Source organism: Perna viridis, chromosome 13, assembly GCF_037379345.1.
Source record: "Perna viridis isolate PV_CMFRI_1.1 ecotype Kerala chromosome 13, ASM3737934v1, whole genome shotgun sequence".
NCBI lineage: Eukaryota > Metazoa > Mollusca > Bivalvia > Mytilida > Mytilidae > Perna > Perna viridis.
This window is the reverse complement of record NC_142457.1, coordinates 15,647,547-15,668,194: the sequence shown is the minus strand read 5'-3', so window position 1 is coordinate 15,668,194 and position 20,648 is coordinate 15,647,547. Positions and strand designations below refer to the sequence as shown.

General features: G+C 33.4%; 1 protein-coding gene across 20 annotated transcripts in view; it reads right to left on the bottom strand.

Moving 5' to 3' along the window:
• Positions 1-20,648, bottom strand: part of LOC148599731 (uncharacterized) — a 213,592-nt gene that overhangs the window by 165,436 nt on the left and 27,508 nt on the right. For 13 of the 20 annotated variants that reach the window (XM_088559211.1, XM_088559217.1, XM_088559219.1 and 10 more), the window contains exon 2: positions 19,364-19,401. The exons of 3 other annotated variants lie outside the window; for them this stretch is intronic. The gene's annotated coding sequence lies outside the window, so the exon portion shown is untranslated. Of the gene's footprint in view, positions 1-2,263; positions 2,630-19,363; positions 19,402-20,648 lie in introns of those variants that run through there. 4 more of the 20 variants (XM_088559212.1, XM_088559226.1, XM_088559229.1 and 1 more) reach the window with 2 other exon arrangements.

Here is a 20,648-nt window from a genome sequence, read left to right as displayed (position 1 = left end):
ATATAAAACTGCAAATTATACTGGTTTAGTAAAATATCATGTTTGTTTAGGCTTTAATTATAATCAAATAAAGCAGAATTTTTCGACCTTAATTGGCAAAGAGCAGCCAAGCAAAGTATACACATGTAACTATAAAATTGTAAGTGAGCTCACTGGGCATTACATGTAACCCTGCTGGCAACATGTAATTTTAATCCTTTCAGTAACAGCTATTACCGACGTATCGAGTGATTCGTGTCGTTATCTCGCTACATGTGAATCTAAAACATGTACATTGTATGATGCCCATGACAGCCTTCATATAGTCCCAGTAAATTCCACAGAGTGATTTTAAGGAGGATTATGGACGGACGGACAGACCAGGAGTTGGACGGAAAAGGTAATTCGTGTATACTCAAACCTTATTTGATGATGTATAGATGCAAGTACTCTACATACGAATTTCATTTCTTTGCGACCCACCATATCCAACACGAAATTCAAAAGTGGGATTGGAAAAAAAAGCAAAAGACGGAAATGAGAGGTACAACAAGGACTAGAAGGTAGGTGTCCAAAAAGAGTCTAAAAGTTGCACTAGTCACGCAATTGAAAATGTTCCCCCTCCCCCCGGAACATCACATCATTTGCAAGTGTTTTATATCATACTGTAGTACATTTACATGTAATTGAATGCAGGAAAATCAATCTGATTACAAATATATCAAAAGATCACCTTAAATTTTTATCTACCGAATCGAGCATATTAGAGAGGTAATTATACAGACACGCTGCACATACCTCCATGTATTTCAAAATTTATGAGACGGTATAAAGAACTGATATTGATGTTCAGATAACAGACCTGCATGCAATAATAATCATAATTGATAAACAAGCATCTTAAATTCCGAAGATTATGTTCCGTCTTCGTTTAATGCTGTTTCAGCGGGAATGTTGCTCAATCTGATTAAATTTTACAAGGAGCGATTGCTTTACTTATGATTTATAACAATCTAACCACAAGCGAAGTTTATTTAGTGCATATCGTAATAGACGAAAACTGCATTTGTGTGTTGATGATGAGTTTTACAATCACAGTATTACTTCCATTCAAGTTTATTAGAAGGTGACCTCGGTAGATCTTAACAATTGCAGTTATGACGTTACTTCCGGTTAGAAACTAAGAAAGCAGCATGATTTCTAAGGGTAAATCGTAGCACTTAGGATTTGCAAATTTCCAACATAACATTCAAAAAGTCCGCCCCTACCTCCACAAATTCAGAAATTCAGAGACTGCATGTTGTTTTGAATCGTTCAGACTCCGTTGCTTTTACAACTTTCATTCATCCATACATTATGTTCAATTACAGTGTGCGTTCCTCAGTGGCTACATATGCATTTACAATGTACATGTATTCCTTAACCAGATGTTATTTTTCTGTGAGAAAAAAAAGGCTTACTTTAACATGAGATTTTAAATAGTACAGAAATTAATACGCGCTCTTCAACAAAACTAATTGAATTATATCACTGTAATTGGAAGTTACTACCACATATTGCGTGCATAGTATGCATTGTGTACTGTTTACTGAGAAAGTATAAGAATATCAGTATGATACCGATACATGAACTTATGCTTTCTTTAAGTAAGAATATGTAATTTCGTGTTCTGCCGATCAGATTTGCATACAATGTAAGAAAAAGCGGCGGATCTAGAAATTAATAAAAGGGGGTTCCGATCCAGAAATCTACAAAAGAATTAAGTTCAATGCAGCCATATGCTCATTTCTACCCAAATTTGTTACAAAATCTACGAAATTTAACTACAAAAGGTAGAGCTTCCAACCCCTCAGACGCCCCTCCCCCGGATTCTTAACAAAGAAAAGCATTATATATTATTTCGTTGAATCGATTAAAACATTTTCAAAATTTTTCCGTAGACCGTTTGAATTCTACTTGATTTTTTTCGTGTCTCGCAAACAAGCTCCAGCATGCAGCAGAAGAAATGAAAAATCTAAGTATGAGATCATTCTCAAAATTTGAAATTTAAATATTTACAATACAGAACTTTCAAAATTGGTGAAGTACGTTTAAAACACGAGCATAAAACCAAAATTATCATGGAATTTTTTTTTAACTATGAATAAAGAAATAGCAAAGCAATACGAAACTAAACAATTATAATTTATGAAATTCAAATTGGTTATATATATCACCAAAATTGCAATGGAACTGCATCGATTCAAAAACAAAATTTGCATTTTGAACAAAGAAAATAACTTACCTTAAATTTCAAAGGATTAAATCACAAATATCTCTATCTGATCATATCAAAGAAACTAAAAAAACACCTTCCTATAACTCAGAATTCTAGAAACAAATTTGAAATGTTACTCTGAGTAAGCTCGATAAAATATGAGTTACAAATCAACGTGAACGCACGTGCGTTATAACAATATCACATCGAGGTGCACGTGTAATTAGTTCAATGCTTATTCCGAGAGTGAAAAATTTAATTGGCTGACATCGGCAATACAATGTATAGAGGTTATGTTTTTCAATGGTTAGTCACATTGGTCGGCAGTAGAAGAAGGTGTATATTCATATCATAGGAATTATAAAACTTCGAAGGGCCTACATTTATGTGTACAGGAGGAAAAACGGAATAACCACATAAAAGTCATTTGAAAGATTAAATTTAGAAGAACAGTTTAAACCAATCCAATCTATTGATGTTTACAACATTTGGAAAGAATATATGAAAAACGATACAAGCACGTACATGTACATATACTTTCGAAAAATCTGACTTTTTATTAGTTGATAAAATAGAAACAAGATAATACTTAACAACAGTCCTACTATTACAAAGGAACAATAAAGTTTATATTACTCTAAGTCTTGGTCTGTCCGCAATACTGCATTAAACGCGTGGCATTCGAAAGATCTCACTTTGTATTTAATTAAAAACTAAATAAACACTATATGTGCGAAAGTGCTTGCTAACGTTAAACCCATAAAAATATGGGAACACCCAAGTTTTTTACTCAGTATGGCAAGAGTCATGCATCAAATGCGTAACATATACTTTGTACTTTCGAAAAATCTCGCTTTTTATTAACTAAAAAAACAAATAAAAACATGTATTTTCGACGGCGCTTGCTAACGTCAGTCCAAGTTTCGGTCATGGGTAAAATCCGTGACCTTTGTCAGTGAACTCGGATAAGCAACAACTATTGCCCATACAAATGTACATGACGTAGGTGTCAACCAAATTCCATCTCTGTTTCTATGACACGTCACGTATAATAAATTGCTAAACAAAAAACAAGCGTATTTTCTGTTTATTCCAAGAACAACATGACAAAACAATTACATGTTTTTGTTCGACTTGTCACATTAGCAGTTGACAACTGTTCCCAATTTATATAAAATTGTTACCAAGAGAAAAATATTCTACTTCGAGTACGCAGACAAAAGCAAATTATACAAAGTAAGGTAACAATGCAAGCACGCGTTTTAAGACATGAAAGTAAATAAACAGCGCTAAAGAAAATGATAAAATAATAATATGCAACTGTTAGCAAATGTGTTTATGATTTAGCCTATGTCATTATAAGGTTTGCACCTATTAATTCTTTTAATTGTTACGATTTGTGCTCTACACAAAAATGAGAAAGTCAGAAGTTTCAAGCCGTGGCAAAGAGTTTCTTTTTTTGTTTTTTGTTTTGTTTTTTGTTTTGTTTTTGTTGTTGTTGTTTTTTTTTGTTTTTTTTTTGCCAACGTTTACCAATAGTAGGTTCGATGATACAAGCACGTATATGTGGTTTGCAAGACGCTGGTAAACTATGTCTCGGAAATGTAAATATGTGACCAGTAAATATTATAGTTAGACTTAGCTCCTATAAATACAAATCCGATTGGTTTATAAGGTACATCCTGTAAAAATTATGTGTGACTGTTGCATTGTTTGTCAAGTGAGCTGCGTAGACGTGGCATCTGACATCGTATATGTCCCACTCGATAAATGAAACCATCCGAATAATTAGATATACGTAAAAGGGAAAGGTATCAAAATTTGTTTTAGTGAACCATCCTCATAGTTTAAACATCGTTGATGACAAACACTGTGGCGTTTTGCCTTCATAGGCAAATATCGTTCACGTAAAATTCATGTGAATCAATATTCATCTGGAATTACGTGAAGCTTATTTTATTTTCACGTGAAATTGGATTCACTATATGAATTTCATATGCAAATTTCAGGTAAAGACTCGGCTGATTTTTGTGTGAATTATGTAAGTATAATTCAAATTCACGAAAATCATGTAAAATAATTCCGCCAATGTATCGGTACATCTGGTCTATGCTTAAATTTCTTGAGGATTTCGTATTGGTTATTTCTTTTTGTGTTTGTTTAGTCATGTGTCTTATTTTTTCACTTGTCTTAGCCCTCTGACAACTGAATTAATGGTAATTCGTTATAGCCAATTTGGGTGACTGACCTCCAACTCGGCAGAATCCGAACTGATTCACGTAATTATAACGGTATATCACTTTGACATTTTTATCGCCTTGCAGTAAGCAGATTGTGAGGTCATTGCTCTTGGCAATGATATGACCAATACAATTGAAAAGGGTGAAGAAATTCATAAAAAAAAACATATCACCAGAAAAAAATGTGTGAAGCAACTAAGGGTTACTGAACTGCCTGAATACGGAATAGTCTTATAGTCAACGGTTTTCTTGAATATGATATTTGATCAGGGGAGGCTGTATATATATATATTGTATGGTTCTTCGACTTGTAATTGCTGAGGCCATTGTGTCAAGTCATATTCCCCACATCAGTGTTCTGGTTACTAATCTCGGAATACTTCGTCCCGCTACTTATCCAATAAATATGGTCCCTCAATATGTAATTCAGTGCCAAATCGGGAATATTTAGTCCGGCTTATTCATGTTTTTGCTAGATAATATATATATATATATATATATATATATATATATATATATATATATATATATATATATATATATATATTGTGTAACATATGTGTCCCTCCCATTTGTGACAGTGAGTTCGATTATTTTGTTATTATTTTTTCCGACGCAGTCGATATAGTTTCGTTATTTTACCCTTTAGCCTTAAAGACGCTCTTCCATGGAAACGCAAGTCACCTGATTGCAATTCTGTTTCCCGATTGGCCAAATACTGATAATTTTCTGAAGGAATGGAATGCAGAAAATTATAAGTAAAAAGAACAAATTTTACTGCGTTGACTATCTTTTTTAAGGATAGTACTTGTTTTATATGGAAGCCACTGTGTCAAGTCAAATTTCTCGCATTAGTATGTCGCTTTAAAATCTATCTTGGAACAATGCGTGCGTGTCTGGGAATTCATGTAATGACCTTACAGTACAAACTAAAATATGCTCTTATGAAAAGTATTCCATTTATAAATTGCATTTATTCATTACTCGGATAGTCACTCTGCAATTTGGCTCTCATACTAATGTTGCGTAATAATTATATGCAAGTTGTTACGTAATTACGCTGAAAAACAGTTTATGTAACTTCGGTCGTGTACAGCATGTGGGAGTATAAATTTTCGGATGGAAATAGAGAATATCGTTCAATTTATAGGTTATAAATTCTTGATACGTGTGTTTCATTATTAACTTCATCTTATTTAAGAGACTACGTTTTCTCATCACGAAAAACCTATATTGAAAACGATTGCTAGAAAATCGCAAAGACATCAGGGTACTTTGATCATTAAAATACTTTTTAAATACATATCAGTGGCAGACCCTGGGGTGTTCCGGGAGTTCCGGAGTCAAATTCCAAAATCTTAAAATGTAGCTTGATACTCTAATTAAAGAATAAAATTATCATTTTTCATTTCTGTTTGTTTTTGTTACAAATGATGTATACACATACGGCTATGGGCAACGTAAGTAATTGTGTTCAGATGTAGATTTATGGCTTTTTCCTTTTTATATATTTATGTTTTTCTTTCAAATAAGGCAAAATGAGGGCATGCTCACACAATGTTACATTTTCATGGTAATATTTCATGATTAAAAAGGGGTACACATGTTTCAAGATGTAAGTTATAATGCCGGGCCAAATTCGTGGCAGAATTCATGATGGTGCAAAAGTAATGTTCTGCTAACGAAAAGGCTAATACACATGTTGTCGAAAATATAAATAACATTTACGGCACTTAATCAAGGAATTTATAGCTAAATAGCAGTCTTTGTAAAAATTCAGACAAAAGGTGATTCATCATATCAAAACCCACAGAATACACTTTTTGTTTCTTACTCAGAAACGGTTAAAGACCACATAACAAGTCTCGTTGTTGCTCTTGTATACATAGTATTTGAAAGAGTTAGTGTTCTTGATTCAAATTTGCTCCATTTAGTTGATTTTAGTGGGAGATGAATTATATACGAGATTCTCAAAAACTGAAAGGACTATCATTTCGTGAAAATGTAGCATACGCAGACTGAAAAACATCGTTCTGACGATTTGTCTACATCTTAAATCATCTTAATCATAGGAAGTGTCTGGATTTTATATGGACTGGTACTTAGTCCAAATGTTCCTCCTTACTACAAGAGCGGCATATGTTAAAGTAACTGCATTTTCCTACGTTTGTAACCAATCACCCGATTTAAACCAAATTGTTGCTTTCAAACTACGTCAGTTGATTTCGTATGTTACCAATTTATATGCAGAATGCGGTTGAAAAATGTGTCAATTGAGTAAAAATGTCTGGAAACAATAACAATCGTCCTTGGCCTATTTTGTTTTTAATTTCTGCGACACTGATACAAATGCAAAGTATTTCAAAACTTTAATTCGAATTCCACAGTTAACGAGCACAATATGTAGTAACTTTCAGGCAGACCAATTTAGAATTCACATACATGTGTCAAAGTCATTAAATTATTTCATAAATAAATTCGACAGGCGTTATTTATTTGTTGGTTTTTAATGATATTTGCGATAAAAATTATGCATCATCAGCATACCATGACATATACATGTCTATACATGCAAGTAAAACCGTTTCAAGTCTTCAAAATGCATTCCGAGTGTAACAAATGCATTACAAGTATGGGAGTTTTTTTTCATATCTAATTTCAGATGCATAAGCATCATCGTCACAACAGATACACGTACAAGCAAATCCATCTTAGTGTTTAGATATTGTATTACACGTGAAACAACGAATGCATTAAGGGAATTTGTAACCCTTTAAATATACAAAACACCTGCTATGAAATGACATACTCTAAGATATGGCCTGGCCTCAATAGCTTGGTATTGCTTGTCCTGGTCTGGCCTCATTTTTGGCTTTGCCGGGCTAAAATAAAGAATTGGCCTGGCCCTTTTCTGTACCATTATGACTATTGTATTTTTACTATTTTTATTTTTCGTGGCAACTTTACTTTACCTGTTTGTGTCTTAATTTACCGAAAACAACTAACTGTAATGGAGGCCAGAGATTCAGAGTGCCAGAATATCTTGATTAACACATTATTTTCATTAAAATTACCTGTACTAAATTAGGACTGAAACGGATGTTACCAACTTTCCGGTTTGTTTCTTGATATTACTTTTTGTTAAACTGAAGACTATTTCCTATATTTTTGCCCAGAGTTCATCAGTTCCGATGATTTCGTTATCCTATTTGATATTTTGATAACCTGGTTTGTCCCGAATATTGTTTGGCTTTACCCTTTAATGGTTACTGTCTTCTAAAAGCCATTCTTCTGCATAAAAAAAACAGAGATTTAACTTTATTTTAACCCTGATTTTTAAACGTTTGTTTTTTTACATCGAAACTTTAAAGAATATGTTCAGTCAAAATCAAGGCTTGGCCAAGCCAGGTCAAGCATAAAGGACCAGATTAGGCTATGTTTTAGGGTATACCCTATGAAATAACAATATACAATCTCATTTTGAACAACGGGTTATAAAGTCAGCAAGACATTTCTATTTCCCAAGGTTAAAATCTCATTTTAGTGATGAAAACCCATTAGATTTTCATAAAACTGGTCAGACGTCGATAAAACGCAATATTTTCTCTGTGATTAAGTTTCCAGAAAGATTTATAGTAAATATGTGTGGCGGAATAAGCTGAAAATATGATAAGAGATTCTGAAAGTCAATTTTAAGTCCAGCATAATGCGTGCATATCCAATGCATTAATAAATCATCTGAAGTTGTCTATTTAAAACAGAAAAAAAATTGAAAGTCAAAACAAGACTTTAAAAAAAGAAATACATGTACATTAAAGTTAGTCCATTTGAACCCAGTTTCCGGTTAACTGTAGCTAATAAAACGTTTCCTTGTTCACACATGTACGACCGCGAGGTTGAACCCTGAACTACTAGGATAAGTGTGGACTCAAATTTCAAACATACTCACTAAAAGCTCTGAATTTCGATTGTGTTGAAATGTTTTGCACAAACTGAACAAAATGGAAGCGAACAAAGAGCTAAATTTGTTTAATTAAATGCAGAAGTTACAATGTAATGAGTTGTTACAAATGTTAACAGTAAAAAAAAGTTTCAATATCTGACTTTTTCCTGGCCCCTAATTCTCACAAAATTAAGGGTCACAACCCTTTAAACACAAAAAACCTTTCATTTATGGCATGGAACATTGTAGCAAGATTTCATAGTAATCCTTACATTTTTACTTACGTAGATGCCCGAGAGCAGAAAATGCTTACTTTAGTTCCTTTCGGATCGACATTCCTTACTAATTACAGTCATTATAATTAACTCTAAAACAGTATCCAGATTGACTTAAGTGGTATAGAACTTTGTGGTACAATTTCTTGAAGCTTTATACTGATGTTATATTACTCCAGTTTCATAAAATGCTTACTTCTGACCCTATTAGTAAACAGTAAACCCAATTAACAACTTTCTTTGATGCAAAGGACCCTTTGGCTCAAATACATATAGAAAGAAATAAGTACACTTTAAGCCATGCTATTGTTTCTAAACCAAAATAATGCTTATCTTTTGGACCTATTCAACAATTACTTCCATAACCCACAGAATCAAAAGGAGTCATATTTTATGGTGCGTTTTTATGATGTTACAATTACATGTATATATATATATACTTTAGTCACATACATGTAATTCAGTTTTATGAATAAAAAATACCAAAGGAGCAGTCTGATATACTTAAATACTCTACGTTCAATTTGTACATGAACATGGGTATTTGGTGAACTTTTTCTTTTTCATTTATTTCGTTATAATATTGATATACTTTGTAATTACTTTCTCATGACGTTATCAACAAATCAATGATAAGGTTCTAAAGATTATCACAACACCGTCAACCATACACTCGTTAGTTAAAGAAATGATTCAAAACTCTCAAGAGGTGATGCGTCATGCTACATATTCGACGCAAAACAAGTGAGAGTAACGGAACAAACAATGCAGTAATGAATCCAGAGGGTTCCGAGTGACGGTACACTCAACCTTTTTTCTGTAGGAAAATTTTGTAAGTTTAGTGTAAAATTGTGCAAAAATGAGTAAATGCAAGTACAGTAATTAACTAGAACCCCCTTTTTCCGGAACTCCGCTGGATGTGACTTTTCAAAAACTCCGGAATCGCCCCTGCAATGGAAGCCATTGTTATATTTTTGAATATATAAGTACATTTTGTACATGTGCAAAGCTAGTATGAGAGAAGTTAAACGTTGATGTTGACAATTATTTACTCCTTGAAACGTTCACGTTTCCCGTTTTAGCGATCATGCATCGGTTATCGTTCGTTTACACATCGTTTTGCGTTCGTTAAAACGCAAGATAGAAGCGTTCGTTTAAACACATGATAGAAGCGTACGTTTATCGTACGTTCAAACGCACGATGGGAGCGTTCGTTTAAACGTGCGATAGAAGCGTTCGTTTATCGTGCGTTTGGTGAGCGATTAGCGTGCGTTTAGGTATCGTGCGCGCGGAAAACCTAAACGTCTCAAGGAGCGTAGCATAGAGCATTTGATTTACAATAGGGTATGTAAGTCTCGTCAGGTGACTCTGTGATTTAGCGAGAGTAGGTCTTGATCTACCATTAAAATACATGGATATTTTTAATTTATAGAGCAGAGCGATGAGATCAGTATTAAAAGCAAAACATATTTAAAAAAAAAGACTAAGAAACCCTGTGGTGCATGTGGTAAGAATAAAGGCGTTATAAAATTAGATTCGTGGGCAGTAGCCAAGTTTTGACCTAACATCGAAAATGAAATAACAAATTTTCACTGCTCATCTACATGTAGATCATTTTTTTAATCCACAAGGAGATAAATCCTCACCACAAACACGTCTTGAACTCTTTTCAGAAACCACAAGTTTGCTTTCATATCAAGTAAACAGAGGAAATTAAACTGGCTTTGATTATGTAATCACTTACTGAAAACAAACGTTATGTGTGCATGTACAATTGTACAGTTAACGCAGACATAATCTGCTGAAGAGTTTGAAGTGTATGCGAAAAGTGAGGAAAACACTGAGACGTGGCTCAAAGTTACTCGAACAGAAATTCAAATGGATAACTACATCCAGAAAAAGCAACTAGTCCGACTGAAGCGCAGACCATTCACACACTTGCATATAAGGATAACTTTCATAATCATTTGTATTGCTTAGTTACAATAGCGTCCGTAAAAAAAATAAGATGGAACAACGTCACACATTTGATATAATTATGATTTTGTTACATGTATTTGTGTGAGGGTCAAGTTGCCAAGATAATAAAATCCGGCCTTATTATTGACTATAGCTTGAGCTTGGCGTAAATGTACAACCAAACAGTACATCTACAACCGGACCAAATCATCAAGTTTTTTTTCGAGGGATGAGGGGTAACATTCGGATAGTGTCATAAATATTTGCTTTCATATGTACATGTATACATGTATGTAAACTGAACATGTATTATTATGGCCCGTCTCGGTCATGCAAGCCCGTTCGTTGCATGTCATATTTATGTGTAACATTTTCGTTCCTTAGATACACGAATAAGCCATACGAAGGCAATATATTCGATATATTAATTTAAAGAGTAATTTTTATACCACTCGCCAAATCCAGGCTCTCACAGATTGTAGAAATGGTATGTAGACATATAGTAATTTTTTCCATCAAAAGTAACTGAACACTCGAAGTATGCATTTCTCATATATGCATTAGTTTCGGAAAAACTGTGCAAAAAGAAAGCATGACTATTACAACAGAAGAAAGCCAATGCCTCTAAAACTATATGGACATACATGCAAGCCTTGCAGGAAACCGGAAATTACGATTTGAAAGGCTCAACACGGCTACACCCCTAGGAATTTTAAGATCCCTGCGTGTAAGGAGTTGTTTATGGCAACTAGAGTGAGTTTCGAACCATTAGATCCAAAGGTTAAGAAATTTCTTGATGTTCAGGCTCTGGCTAAGATGCAACACATAATTATGCGGAATTAGCCTAAATCATGGTTGCTATAGTAATATTTTATACAAATATATGTATTTATTTATTCCATCAGCTTACAGCTCAAAGCGCTATACATTTGAAAAATACATACATTACCGTTTGTTTAAAAAAATCAATTTTAGGAGTAAAATTGCATAAAATGTACAATTTGAATTTATATGTACAGAGTGGAATTTATCAGCAACTTGAGATAGATATTTTCTGCATACAAAGACTTCGCGCGTTTTGAAACTTTTTACAAAAAAGCTAAGAAAAAGCAGATTTTTTTTTATTATGTATCAATCATTTGTACTTTATTTGAAGATATTTTAACAGTTGTTTACAGGGCGTAGTCACGATCAGATAGAAAATTCAAATCAATGTTTGGTAACAAAACAACTTCTCTATATGATTAAATATATTTATATATTATATATTTAAATATATATATATAATCCAAAATATTATGTCCTGCTGAGTACAAAAGATGAAAAATTGATACCAAGTTGTTTGAGAATTAAATTTACCCCATTTATCAAAAGAATTGATGCATGTCACTGGTATTGTTTAAAATACACATCTAAGTAATCATTCAAAGCAACCTATAATATACATGTACAATGGAAGGGGTTAATTGAACTCTTCTGTGTTAGAGATAATTATGTCCGGTTAATAGAACTATGGTAAAACCTGTCTAATCCGAATCATGAATAATCTAAAAACTTGTTTAAACCAGACACTTTTTGAAAGAGTAATCAAGGACACCAAGGTTATAGCGGTAATCAAAAGAATGTAATCCAGGGACGAAGACCAGACATGGAAAACAAACATACACAACAACGAACATGAAGTAACTAAAATCATACATATAAAGTGACAAAAGTAAAGTTGAATAAATCAATTTTCATGGTGCTGATGGATACACCATAACAATCCACGAGTTCATGATGACGACCATAAAAGTTCTGTAGTGATGGCTTCAATCTTGTAGCAACATAAACCTGGTCCAGAAGCCTATTTGTTAGAGTTCTAGCGGATACTAAAAGTCTGCGTAGTTTCGGCAAGCTCCGACATAACGTATGAATTGTGATATGAACACTCTATACGCAGGAGCCGAAGGGATGTTGCCACAGATGAAAGGAAAGTTGACAATTCTGAATGAAAAAGTCATCACGTTTGTCGTAAAGTTTTGTCAATAGTTTTCCTCTACCATCTATTTCTAAGTGTAGGTCAAGATATAAGGCTGACTTCACAGTGTCTGTAGTATCCTTTATCTCAAGTTCTTTTAGGTAGATGCGATGTATCAAATCCCCGAAATTAGGATTGTTCAAAGATAATACGTCATCTATATAGCGGAAACTGAGATTGAAGGATCTAGCCAAACGATATTCTTTCTTTCTGATCAGATCAGCTATAAAGTCAGCCTCATAAGAGTGAAGGAATAGGTCAGCAAGTAAAGGAGCACAATTTGTTCCCATTGGAATGCCGACCGTTTGTTGAAAAACACGTCCACCACACTGGACAAATATGTTGTCGATTAAAAATTCCAGCATTTTGTAAACATCTTCCTCTGTATATTCCCTTTATATTAAGGGGGTAGACCTAGGGTAAGGGACACAACTCTTACAATCATTGGAACGTTTGCATTCAGCATTTTACATCAATCTCATGTAAGCATCAAACTAACTTGGACTCATTTCATTCTGTTTCAAATGAAAGCTAGAAAGCCTATAGTGAAATTGAATGTGATACAAACATATCACTGATTTCCCTTACCCTAGATCTATCTCCTTAATTTAAATATATTGTAAGAAGACGCTTACCCTACCGGTGAACCTGGTTATGCATGCTCCCAGATTTTTGCAGAGTGTGAGTTGCTCATTCACTTTTGTTACTTTGTATGTATCATTTTAGTTTTTTTTTTCATGTTCTTTGTTGTGTTTGTATGTTTCCCATGTCTGGTCTTTGTCCCTGGATTACATTCTTTTGATTTCCTCTAACATCTTGGTTTCCTTGATTACTTTTGATAAACTCATCAAAAGTCTAATCAAAACAAAGTCCAATAAGACATATATTTTTAGGCCGTCGGTTACACAAACTTGTTCACAACACTTAAAAATGTTTTACGGAGCGTTAACAATATGATAATCCATCACGTTACGTGTTTTACAAATGTCTGTTAGGTTTGACAAAGACAAAGATTTGTCCATACATTTTTTCTCAATAATACTTCCTAATATTGTATATATTTGACTTGGTCGAAGACTACATGTGCATGTAATTGATTTCGTCCGTTTTAATATCTTTGTCTTTGTTTTTTATTATCTTTATCAAATCTGTCGCAAACAAGAACTCAAGGTCGTTTATTACATGCAACATTCGGAACATTCATACCGGAGTTTACTCATCACGTTTCACCGGACGAGAACTTTCAAATTTACATGTACATGTACGTGCACAACCAATGAAATGAAAGCACAAGACTCACAAGATATGACACATAGATTAAAGTTGCATCATGCTTAAAATTTTGGTATGCAATATATCATTTTCACAATTCTTAAGTTACATAATAAACAAGAAGAGGGTGCCAGCACTTTTATACAGAATGCAAACTTGCTTTCATAATATTTGTCTCATTTATTAAAATTGATGTGGGAAAACCAGTGGTTACTTAGGGTAAATATTGCTTCAATACAGCAGCAAGCAATTTATCTAAACCAACACGAGTGTAAACAATCCTTAAAGTGAATCAACATAGTATTTTTTTCTATTCCTGAACCGCGAAACATGACTAATATTTCTAACTAAAGAGACAAAAAAAAAATCCAATTATTAGCTGTGCAAGTTTTGCCTTATCTGACCCAAGAGATAGACGGAACACGTGCGCTTTCCCGTAAAAAATTAGCACAATTGAATATCTTACCAAAATGTGTTTCAAAACTCTACTAAAATAATAATTTCATCAAGAATAACCGGTGATTCTTGCAGTTTGTGGTCGTGGCCAGTGATATACGTTACGATCAGCCATTAAATGCATGTCATTTCAATTCAATGATTTCTTTCAAGCAAAATTCCGGTGGGGTTGTTGTCTCTGACATATTCACGATTTCCATTCTCGTTATATCTATTCCAAAAATTAACTCGAAGTAAGAAAAAGAATCAAAACACCCGGTTTTCTCATACAAGATTGAAACTCCAGCAGTGCTAGAGGTTGTCTGGCAAGCTATTTTCTGATTTGGAACGGAATTCCAACCTCTCACGTTGTAGGAGTAGCAAGATTGAAAAATCTCAAACTGTGAGACACCCATGGTTAAGATGTAATAGTTCTAAAACTCGGCGGAGCCTTGTTGAAAACAATTAAATATTACTCTCTCCCTATCTTGCACTCGTACAAATGTTAGGTTCTTACATGTAATGTCTTGTTTTCATAAATCCAGAACATTTCATGAAATGACTATTATTATTTTTGAATCGGATACTCAATTACAATTCGAGATAAACAAATTCATCGTTATGGAAAACCAATTTCTGCGTGTCATATTATTTCCAACGGAAAAGTCGGAAATGGCTAAAACAAGTCTCAAATGATTACAGTGTTTTTTTGTAGAAAATAAAGACGGATCGATTTTGAAAACGGGTGAAACTTACAAGCTACGGTTTCTCCCCGGAACGGAAATGTTGAGAAATTGGTCGAAATTTCCCGAAATAGTTGAAGACTTCATGATTTAAAGCCAAGAACTCAAAAACGTGGTAATTGTGTTCGGGGTCCCGTTTCAGTATTTATGGTATTCAGAAAGAAATAAGCGGAGTGTGTGGGCTTTAAATAAAGAAAAGTACTTAAACCCTACCATATGTTAATGAAGCAACGATCAATTTTGCAACCAATAAAAACAGACAGGGCGTTCATTACATGTAGTTACATCACCTACGCTAAAAGATCTACTAAGGCGCCTTTGGTTTTTAAAAAGCCGAATTCTTTGATACATAAACTTACTGATGAGAAAATAATCATCATGATGTTATAAAAACAGACATCTTACATGTTGTACAATGCTATTCTTAGGCACACAGCCAACTAAAAAAATATATCATAAAGCAAAAAACATAAGATTTTATCTTCATCTGATACATTTTTTTAAAAGGTCTTAATCAAGTATTTCACCGATTTTCGTGAACATTTTGATTTAATTTCACTTGAACAGTGGTTCCGTTCTTTAAACCGTTAACACAAAACTGTTGTTTTACATGTACCATAAATAAAATCTAATTGTAAACATATTTTAGTTGTACACGTTGTATTTACCCCCTATCCACTAAATACGAAGCTGGCATTGGACAGCCACCAAAAGCGATTAAAACGTACAAGTCACTGAAGGGTGATTGAAAACCACATTTAAATAAGGATGGCGTTTACGGGAAGGGTTCTGGTGCTCAACCACCCCCGACACACACACACACACATTTTGGGAAAATTTTGTAGTTTCATGCAAAATACGGGCACCAAAAAAAATAAGCAAATTATCCCTCTCCCTTTTCATAATCTGTTGATCTGTCCATATGTAACAGTCGTTTTCCCACATCTGTTTTCTGACCTTGTCCGAAAAAATAAGTAATTGATTCAACTTTATTTACCATAAACATGTGAAACAGTGATATGGAATTTTGCATGCTATAAAAACAGACTTCGTATCTTTTCCTGTCAATATTCCCAGAGTATCAAGTTATCAAATCTTCATGGACACATTTTTATTGTCAAAAGAAAACATTCCCATTGAGAGCAATAACAATCTGTTTTTATCTTTTAACATTCATTTTCTGATACTAATTGCATAATTCGCTCATAGAAATAATGAATTTGTCGTTTTATTAATGCTACGTAAATCTTACGTAAGAACATAACCGGTCAATTTAGATAAAGAAAACATTTCGGTAATCGTTGATTTGCAGTAAATGGTGTCATAAATGTCTACAAAATGCACGCGTAGAAATATAAATGATGAAGACTAATTTAAAGTTCAGATTATCATTGCAAATCATGAAAATCTGTGAAATGACAGTTTAATGTTGTAATAAACATTTCTTCAAATCAATTTATCTACATGTAATTTATAGTACGTGAAAAAACATTTTTTCATCAAAGGAATGGATAAAATAATAAGCGATTTCTTTAAGAATAGAGACTGGTACACAGACATACATTATTTACATGAACGTAACGTGATTTTTACTTGAAATTCATTCTTCATGAAATTGATTCGTGAGAAAAGGTCACATGAAATTCACGCGAAAACTTGATTTACATGAATTTGACGTAAACTCTTTAAAACATTGTGTCCACTCGATTCACGTGAAAATCGTGAGAAACTCATGTGAAAGTCATGTGTAGGATAAATGCAGATTCCGATGAGCAAAAGTGACATTGTTGATAGTATCAGCTTTTAATTACATGTACATATACAATGTACATTGCAATTGGTCAAATACTCTATGGCCGGAGTAATGAAAAAAAATACAAATCGAAATTTTCCTCAATTCATAGAGTTTGCATCAAATCTTCAATTTCTACGTGATCTGATTGGTAGAAATTTGTGTTGAGGAATTAAGGACTTGAGGAAAATCTCAATTTAGTGAAAAATACAAATGATACACACAAAACTTGTTAATAGTTATAAGAAGTTACAAATACAATCTTGAATTCATCAGAACCATTCCCAAAATGTTCGAAATTTGTACTTGAATTGTTTCTACATTAATAAATATAAATACTAATTGAAAATGCAACAAACATCACCAATTTATTCTAAGGATAAAGAGAGCAAACAAGTTGTAATCTAATTAAATTTTGACACTTAGCACGGCGCTGATGCCAAATGTATTTCGATGTGAACCATATAATGCATACAATTTATTACAATAGGAGAAATAGTCTGGTTGATCATATACGAGATAAAGTAATACCGGCTAATTAGATAAAAACAGGTGGGTATATTATACCTGGTGTATAAAAAGGCTATCTGGTTGCCTGGTACTGCTTGTACCATCATAGTTTTGTGGAGAATGGCTGAATAGAAACTATAGATTAATTTACTGTATTGCAAACATTGATTTGGGGTATAACAACCATTTATACATGTAAATAAAAAAATTAATACATATTCCAAGTACAGTACAAGAAAATTATACCAGTCGAATCGATTGGTCTGCATATGCCCTCAGTAATATACTGGACAAATCTAGCTTGATAAAATGCATCTTTTCAGTATCATTGTTCACGAGACGTTTCCCTGGGAGAAAATAGCAATGTGCACGTAGTCGTCATTCCGTAAGCTATAATAAGGTGTTACATTTATAACAATGTATTATAACACATGATTCGCAAAACTCCATTTGGAAATGCTAGCCAAGGATCATTTTTCATGTTAAGATAATTACCTTGTATTACTCTTACAAATGAAATCAAAAGATGTGAGCCTAGACTCTTATGAATTGAACACTTACTATATGTAGTACACGTACTAACTTAACTCTGGCCTTAAATCAAAATGTATCCAAAATATGAAAATTACTTTAATCATGTTGTGTTTCAAAATAACATATGCCCAAAGTAATGGTTAATCACCGTCATACCCATCAGTCTCGATATTTATAGATGTGTAACGATATATTATCGCTGATAGCTACGATGTTACTTCCGATAGAGATACATACAGCTGCTTAGGTTGGTTTTATAATTTAATACAGCACATGTACGACAATAACTTACTGCTTTTAAAATTCAAGGAAATTACACTACGATATACATGTATATACATGTACATGTACACTTACACTGCATGTATTGCAGTGACGGATCCGCAGGATTCTCCAGCGGTTGGACACTTTTCCCTTTTCGGAAAGTTTCGTCACTTTTGTGTAATATTGAAAAAAATGAGAATACCATAGCTTTAACCCCTCCTTTCAAAATATTTGGATTCAGCTTTGTATTGCATATGAATGACATATGCATTAGCATAAGACAAAAACTGGTATACATGTACAAGCAAATTCCACTCTTATTAGAAACTTTCCCAGCATCACTCGTGGTATTAATTTTGTTACAATGAAGACAAATATAAATTGCTTGTTTTCCTGTTGCATGTACATTTACAAGTAGTTTGTCTTAACATTGTACTAGATATCCCTGTTCAATCGATTTCAGCTAGTTACTTGGAAGTTCGAATTGTAAATGATATTCGATACTAGTGAAAGCTGTAACTCGATTGTCACTGAAGTGTCATCATGATATTGTATATGTAGTTCATTTTACGTATGCATAAAATATTGACCAAAACCATTTATTTAGCTCCAACCCTTCGTTTGGGGGACATAACTACATTGTCTTGTATAATTTTACTTCAATGCTGAATATACTTAAGATTTTTCGAGAATATACATCCATTTTCCACTGGTTCATGTAGTATAGTTTTATACAGTGCACATGTACTCGACATACGAATTCAAATTTCGGACATATTTCAGGACATATTTGCATATCCGTGTAATATTAACAATTTTATCGCCAGAACAGGGCAGTTTAAGGAAGTAGACCTAAGGTACATGTAAAGGACACAACTCTTATAAATCATTGGATCGTTTGTATTAAGCATTTTACATCATTCTCATGTAAGCATCAAAGTAACTTGGATTAATTTCTTTCTGCTTCCAATGAAAGCTTGAAAGGCTTTGGTGAAATTGAATATGGTACAAACATAATGTATCCCTGATTTTATGAGTTATGTCCCTCATCCTAAGTCTACCCCCTTAAAACTGTAAGAAAAAGAATACTTAAAATATTACTTACATGTATATTTCTCAATTAATAAAAAAATTACTTACCCCGATCTTGCTACGGCAGACACTAGGGGGGACAACACCTAGAAATGTCAATAAAAATTATTATAAACACAGTACATAGATACCTTCAAAACTGAGGCCGCCAGACTGACCCCACATATCAATAAAGACCGGGTCAAGTTAGGTTAGCAAGCTGCGTGATAGTTCATTATCATCTTATTAACATTGTAACAACTTGTATAGGTATTTGTACAGCATGAAGACTTATTTTCGTCATAGAACCACAACATAACTTTGGTTTGCCAACTACGTTTTCCAAAAGAAACATGCCTAATTCTTTAACAACTCATTACCAACTATTAAAAGACAGTCATCCGAAGTATTACAACAATTTAAAAGACGGTTGATAAGTGTATATTAAAGCATAATATTAGATTGTATTACTAAACATGCGTATAGTTTAGAAACTGTATGGAATTATGGAATTGCTAATTATGTTGATGACGCAATTCCTGATTGGTCAAGATGTATTTTACGAGTACGCCGCACAACGTTTGTTTACGATGTTCATTACATCTTTTTGTAGAAATGCCTAAAAAAACAATGTCTTCTTTAATCTCAGTTTTATGTTAAATGAGTTATAATGAAATGCTGCGCGTCATCCTGACCTTGTACATTTAGATCAGACATGTGATCATGTTGCGCGATTCAGGTCACAAAGTACAGACCTTCCCTGCAATACTTTAAACAGTAGATTCGGTTATGAATCAAAACGCAAGATTCAGTTATGATAGTCATAAAATATATGTATGATAAGATATGAATATGTGAGAACACATTAATTTATAGTTGTATCAATGTTAAATAGCGCAGCTCTTTTGTTTGTACTTCACGTGTAGTCCACATTCTTGTGGTTTTTCGGTGCGTTGTAAACCCTGCAACTACAAAAAACATGTGCATAGTTGGTTTCGTAATAAAATACTATACCATACTGTAGTATGGTATAGTAGGATTGTATACAAGTACAGTGGCGGATCTAGAGGGGTGCAAGGGGTTTTCACCCCATGTTTTATTGGAAAATTTGTCATTTTCAGTGTTAAATTGACAAAAAAATGGCAAATAATATTCTAGTACCCCCTTTTATGGGTAACATCGGCTAGAACCCCTCCTTTTCAAGGTGTCTGGGTCCGGCCCGGAAGTAACATCCCTTAATTGTTTTCCGAATACATTAGCATATATGTACATTTGTACAAAAACATACACTAAGAGACGACAGCAAAACAATTGAATTGCAAAATGTGGCTTTACATTAACAAAATAGCGGTAA